General features: G+C 40.7%; 1 protein-coding gene across 1 annotated transcript in view; it reads right to left on the bottom strand.

Moving 5' to 3' along the window:
* Positions 1-1,052, bottom strand: part of pcdh17 (protocadherin 17) — a 59,369-nt gene extending 58,317 nt beyond the window's left edge. The window contains exon 1 of the mRNA XM_079482707.1: positions 469-1,052. The gene's annotated coding sequence lies outside the window, so the exon portion shown is untranslated. The remainder of the gene's footprint in view (positions 1-468) is intronic.
* Between the last annotated feature and the right edge of the window lie 6,199 nt (positions 1,053-7,251).

Genomic DNA, 7,251 nt, shown 5'->3' on the forward strand with positions numbered 1-7,251 from the left:
CGCCATGTGGTGCCAGTTATCCCGAGAGCTTTACGCGCATGAAACGCACAATTATAAACTAAGCATTTGCGCAAATAATCACGGATACGTCGTTTTCTATATCCATGCGTCCTAACACAGCAGCTTAACTGGTGCCATATCTATACCTTTTGCTTAGTTGAGGCAGCCCAGTGAATAAAATTGCGTTCAAATAAGCCTCTTAAATCTCTAAAAGGCGGCGTAATCCGCCTGTTAAATACAATTCATACATGGTCGCATAAAGCAGAGGAGAACTACAAGACAACCATAGTTATTTATCATTAACCACAGAAGCCTTCTTAAAAAGAAGCTGTTGCATCCTCTCCGGACACGTCTAGTGCGCATCGGCCGCTTCAGATTTAAAGCGCACACCGGACATCTCCCTCACTATTCCCTGAATGACACTTTGGTAGAAAATGTTGATGATGATGAACGCACAAACAGACTTACCTTTAGCCTACTATCCAGTTTAAAAACAACCATCACCAAAGACGGGTTACATCCTCAATGCGCCACCTTTTCAAGCGGAAAAACTCCAAGCAGACTGTATAGAAAAATAAAGTGCTCCCCAAAAGTGCGCCTGTAATGTCAATGAGGCAGCGGCTCCTCTCCCGTATCTCTCTGATTAGGATGCAGTGACTCTCCTCCGCTCATGCAGTGAGTCACCGGGATTCAGACTGAGGATGCTTTAGGAGCGAAATCTTGACCCAGACATATAAAAACATCCAGAAGCGTTGATATCACCAATGATAGAAGCCGTCTCTTGTGCTGCATCGGTGCGGGGTAAGACATCCCCGTAATGAATACGTCCTTGCCCTCTTAGGAGACCATACGTCCAGTCCCCAGTGATGAAGTAGAAAGAATAAATGCAAATGAAAGAGAGTCCAAAGAGTCAAATGTTGATATTGACCGAAAGTGTTCCGTTCGGCTGTCTTTGCTTGTCACTGAAGCCAGCTGCCAATAACGGCACGGGAATAAATGCACTATACCCCCGGTGTCCCTTCTGCCTCCTCTGCGTGTTTCTCTCTCTGCCTGTCTCACTCTTTCTCGTAGTGCATTAAACATTGTTACTGACCCTCCGCCAACCAATGAACGGAGGAGGAGGTAGATAGCGCATCCAATAGGAGGCGCTAAATTCGAATTGTGGGCAGGGTTTTCAAAGCAGTGCCTTTTGTGAGTGATGTGGACGCAGACGGGAGTTTATAAAGGACTCTTTTAGTTTAAGTGCGGGGTTTGAAAATCTTACGTTAAAGAAACGGGTTTTAATGATGGAGATGACATATCATGTCACGATCCCCGTTTCGCCTTGATGCTTGCCTAGACTACTACAAGCCGTCGGGAGTTCCTCGTGAATTCCCTACAACATTTATATTTATTCAGATGAATAAAATAAACTCGCAGTTCCAAAGGTTGAATGGATCTGTGTTTGTGATCGGTTTCGCACTTTGTATTTTGATACGTTTGAAAACGATTAAAGCATCACAGGTGGATGTAACTAGTCACACAACAAATGGACAATGCATGGCAAAAACAGACGTGTTGGACGGCTATTGATGGTCTATTAATTGTTTACCTGGTCGTTTGTGTTGGTCTACGTGTAAATAATAAACATAAAAAACAATGCATGCAAAGCGGCTTTACACGAGGTCGCACTTGCTCATGTGTTTGGCATGTATGTCCTATGTATGGTAAGCTTTAAAAGTTATTGTAGGTACATAGATGTGTAGAATCTCCCTGAAACAGCCGGCCACGTTTTGATGTGTTTTGCATATTTTAAAAACAAACCACGGAAAACAAACATTATTTGAATGCAAACGGTGTTTTACGGTCTCTGCCAGGCAGCTGAAGGATGAAAAGAGAACAAAAACACACGATGACTAGAGCTCAATACGCCCTCTAGTGGACACCTTTGAAACCTCAACTGATGTAAGCATCCGTCTCTGAAGGCTTTACGTACGGTATACCTGCAAAAAAGATTCTACACAAATACCGAGATGTTTGATATTGTACTGTTATGAATATCTCACTAAATATATAAACATATGGAATACCATATTAAAAAACAACAACAACTAATAAACATAACTAGAATACATCCGCAGCCTTTTCACACCTTCAAAATCAAATAGTTTTGGTAAACGCCCAGTGCAATCTAGAGTTAATACTTTTAATCAAGATGCCATTTATCTCCGTCATTCACACCCTGTAAGTCACTTTAATATTGTCCCTAATATAAAAACTGATTCCAGACCTGTGATCTTCTGACTGAAGTGCCAAGGTCTTCATAATGAAAGCTGCTCGCACACTCCCGAGTCATCACCAGGTGTCTGGAGCCGGTGTCTTCAATCATTGTGAATTCCAGCACACCTTAATATGCTGGGGATGTTTCTCCATTGTCGTATCATTACAGGGCTGCCTCTCTAACAGGCTGTTTGAAGCTCCTCTGTCGCTAATACTCTTTGATTATGCACAGATAGGAGCGTTTGATGGTGCTTCAGCCGTAAATCTTCCCGTTCTGGCTCAATACAGTCTCCCTTGTCCTTGACCTTGAATGTGACCTTTCCTCTCAATGAGCGCTCTTGACGACCGCGATGATGATGAGGTCTGTCGTTCTCTTGGAAGTGCAGAACATATGTTCCGGTCACAAGATATTATAGGTTGGGGTGGACATACAAGGCTCTCTCACCTTCTCTCTCTCTCATTTCCTATGGCTATTTGACTGTATTGAACACACCTGTATGTTACTGGCAAGCTGTAGATTGCCTGAAAATTATTTCAGCGAATTTAAGGGAGACCATAGGGCACATTTCGTTGCTTGGAATATATGTCCCCTGTTGCTTGCAGGTGCTGGAAGCTCTTTTTTGGATTCTGAATCTACTTCAGACTTTATCAGCGTGCCCCGAGGGCCAGGCCCTGATGAAAAACTACCAAAGCCACACAATAGAAGCCCGACTTAAAACAGCTGTCTCTATTAGTCCAATTAAATTGCCTTAAGACATGCTGGAGACAGAAGCCACATTTGGAAGAATGGAAGCGAATAGCTACATTAAAACACAATTTTGCAAATTAAATTTCAATTTAATGGCACAGTTTTTCTTCAAGTAATGAGAGCCCGGTCTTTTGGGCAGGCTGTCTACAAAGCAATGTCTCTATCTTTTTCTTTCTTTCCTGTCCTTTCTATGGAGATGAGGCTTTTATGTGGTACAAAATGAAATTTTTCCTGTCTATCGAGGACAATTCTCTGAGGAGGCGGATATTTTGCGCGGCTGCCCTTTCCGGTAACATTTTCATCTGCTTTCGTTGTCCTCTCCTTCTGTTTTGCAATGCTCAGGGATTTAAGGGTTATGTTTGAACCAGAGCTTTTCCGTCCCGTTCCTCGCTCCTACGAAATGACAGCGGAGAAAGCCCACCACGCACACATTTCTCTCAGTTCAATGCCTCAAGCTCCTCTTATAATTGCTTCTGTATGGTCCGTTCATTTGTCCGACCATCTACCCATAATGGGCATTGTTTCAGAAGTAGCCCTTCCTTAAAAAGAGAGAGAGAAAATAATTGACATAACAAGAGAAATATTACGAAAATATCAGGTTTAAAACTGTGTCTGCCTGTACCTATGACTTTCTTCATGAGCCACCCACTCACTCGAAGGTCGATAAACTTGTGAAACGTTACATAGCTACAGGTATCACCCACCCACCCCTGCTGGCCTTTCGGTGTTGAAGACGGTTAAGCAGGCTTTATATCAGACACCGCAACAACGAAAAGAAAAAAGCCCCAGTGTGGCGCTCCTTCTCTCTGTAAGCCAAGCAAAAAATGTCTGGGTCAGACCTTGGGTGGTTTGAGAGAAGAAGGCTTTCTACTCTACCCCGCTAGCCACCCTCAATCCACCGTGCAGCAGGGGGGCTCTGGCTGAGCGGAGGAGGAACGAATGACAGGTTTGTTGGCTTCATTCGCCGCTTTGTCTATGTGGAGTCCTTGCCATGCTGCATTCAGAGAACTGGTAATGGTGCTTAGGTGTGTGTGTGTGTGTGAGAGAGAGAGAGTAGGAGAAAAATACCTTGCCAAGCTGGATTCAGAGACATGGCACTGATGTGAGTGTTTGTGCTCCATTCTGGATTCTGAGACTCTGTTAAGTGCTGGCATGTGAGCGTAGTTTTGCGTGTGTGTGTTTTGTACTGTATCCAGAGGCTTTGGTAATTGAAGTGCCGGTTATAAAGACGAATCTCACTCATTTTCTTGAGGGGAACAATATAACATTTATTTCTTGGAGGATGGACGGACTTTACGCGCGGCCAGACATACAGAAGTGTGTGTATATTGGTTTATGAAAAAATCTAAATAAAAGCATCTTTCCTTTTATTTCAAATATGTTAGGCTTAAAGACAGCAATAAACTGATTTGCTCCTAAGCTGACAAAATACAAATTTAGAGAACGGTTTCTGCGGGTGAACGCATCTAGCCCCAAGCAAAGTTCCGGTCTGTGTTTGTTGATAGTGGCTAATAACACAATGCAAAACATTTGTGTTTCGCTTTAAGTTTTGCTGTTTTTTAGTTAGTTTAACATGCAGAATACGAAAATCACATTTATTTTTTACCATCATGCGGTGCTCACAAAAAACAAAAAAATATTTTCAGACATTTTAACATTACGGTATTAATACTTGTAGGTAGAAATGACAAGGTACCGGCATAAGACAAAGCTCAAAATAACAGTTTAACATAACGGTTACTAAAAATGAGTCGTCGAAAGCGTCAGAAGTGTAAAATTGATAGTTTTTGTCTTTTATGACTCTAATACAGTCCTCACGAACCAAATTCCAGACGTAGTAACCCATCATCGCTTCATGCACCTTCCCTGTGCAACAGAAATTGTAAAATACATTTCTAAATATTTTAACAGTTCTCGCTTATTGTAATATACCGATATATTGTAGCTTAATTAATGATATAAGCTCAAAAAATTTTTGAGCTAAATATAGGCTAAAACATTGATGCTACATGAAAATAAAAATTACAACAAAAATAAGCACCATATATTTGTACAAGAACTGTAAATGGTTTATATTTTGAGGTCTAATTTCACATCAGTTTCAGAGTTTGCTGCGGTTAAGAGAAACAACAGCACAGAGCGGATTATATGCTCCAATCATATGTACACAGTATGTTTTTAGTTAAAGCCAGATCGCAGCCTTGATGAGTAAAGAAGACAAACGCCAAGTTTTAAATGACACATCACTGGTATGAATGATCTTTCCATTACACATTTATACCACCATGGCTACTCTTAAATGCAGCATTTCCAGGCATATGCCTAAGTGAAACGCTGTTGGTTATTTTAAAGGGGGAGTAGGGACACTTGACATGTATCGCACTGTCACATGTCACTGCTAACACACATTCTAACCTGTTCACGTGCCATATTTCCATGGTTGGCAATAGAACAGGTTTGCCATATACAAAGAGAGCTCATAGCTCAAGAGATTCAGTGGAGAGAAGACTTTTCACTTACGTCTCATTCAAGTGCAACTTTGTCCTGTATGTTTCTCCACAAGGTAAGATATGGAGCTGTAGAAAAAATTCTAATGTATGATAACTTGATAAGTTGCAGAAAATATAGCGAGTTATGACTGTAGTAGATGTTTTGGCACAAATCTGAGCATAGTTTTAACACTGCTAAGATCTTTTCTTAAACTCTAACGAAACACATGAAACTTCTCGTGTTTTGTTTGGGAGAAGCAGAAAGCTCCATTAACAGTCCTCCGTTGAATCTCGCCGGTATCTATTAAATAGGACTGAAGTATTAGAAAGATCTCATTAATGATTTTGTCGAGGAATGCCAAGGTCATGGGTCTGATTCACAGAGAAAATGTGCACCTTAAAGTTAATTCGGAATCAAACAGTGTCTGACAAATGGATAAATGTACATCCATTTTAATTTTTTTAATTGCATGCATTTTGATACAATCTTTCTGTTAGTCTCACGTAACCGGTAGAAACTGTGAGGATGTTGATGAACTCGCTCTCTTATTCTCACCCACCTGCTCCAAGTGCAGCCAGACGTGCCTCTCTCTCTTTGTCCTGCAGGTGTGAGATAAGCTGACAAAGGCGAAATTCTAATTAATGTTTTGTCAGTTTAAAAACCATGGGAAACGTAAGATCAGAGGATGACAGTGATGTGGACTGCGCACAAGCGCACATACTGTATACAATTTTAATTAATGTTTTGAAGATTAAATTAAGAAATAAACAGCTGAAAGTTCAACCAAGCTATTAAAGGAAATGGTACAGCGAGTTGTTGTAGCCGTGGAGAAGAGCATAAAAAAATAGATTAAATCCCTGGGTTATTTCCATGATAGATGATTGACTCATTTTTTTCCTTCTGCCTTATAAACATCACATAGACAAACCACTTAACTGTAATTGCCACTGCGTTCTGAGAGTAACAACTCTTACAATACTGGAGATGACAGGATGTTATACATGACATCAATCATTGGCAAACTCACACTGTCAACCTTGAGGCGACCCAAGATCTCAAACTATGTGCTGTGCATTAGAAGTCGTTGAATGTCATATTTAGTTACACTTTATATTTAGCAAATTTCTTCCACGGATCATCTAAGTGTAAACAGCAGGATGTATAAATTATGAAATATGAATGACAAAATCAGCAATAAGAATATTTCAATGCATACAGCAACATTTGCATAAATCAAGCATTCAAAGCGCTTACATTACATTTTTCAAAAAAATTGTCAAATCTTTCCAATAATGGCATTCTAGGCGAATTCTTCACCAACGTCATTTAAAAAAATGTAACATTGTAATTGGTGATTTCTATGTGTAATGCGTTTGTTCTGCATTCATCATATTGTCCTGCTTGTTGTTTTAGCCCTCTGCAATGTTGGTGTATATATCTAAACAGGACAGGGACTTGGCAGGAGAAACTAACTCTTTACATGCGATTATTGATCAGCCCTGAAGCACAGCCAACTCTGAAGCGTCCTCGCCACAACTCGCGACAAATCTAGAACGCTCTGGTTATAATCAACAAAGCTGTCTGCACCGCGAGTTCACTTGTTTGTTTTGTTGTGCTCTCACTGTAGACGGAGCATTACAGCGAAAACCAATTGAAAGCTTTTGATTGTTTAGTTGAGGTTACCTCCACAGCAGAACAGGCCAATCGCAGCACTTTTACATTCGTTTTTTCTTTCATCTCTGTATTTCTCTTGT

The sequence above is a fragment of the Barbatula barbatula genome (genome assembly GCF_947034865.1).
Source record: "Barbatula barbatula genome assembly, chromosome: 20".
Lineage (NCBI taxonomy): Eukaryota > Metazoa > Chordata > Actinopteri > Cypriniformes > Nemacheilidae > Barbatula > Barbatula barbatula.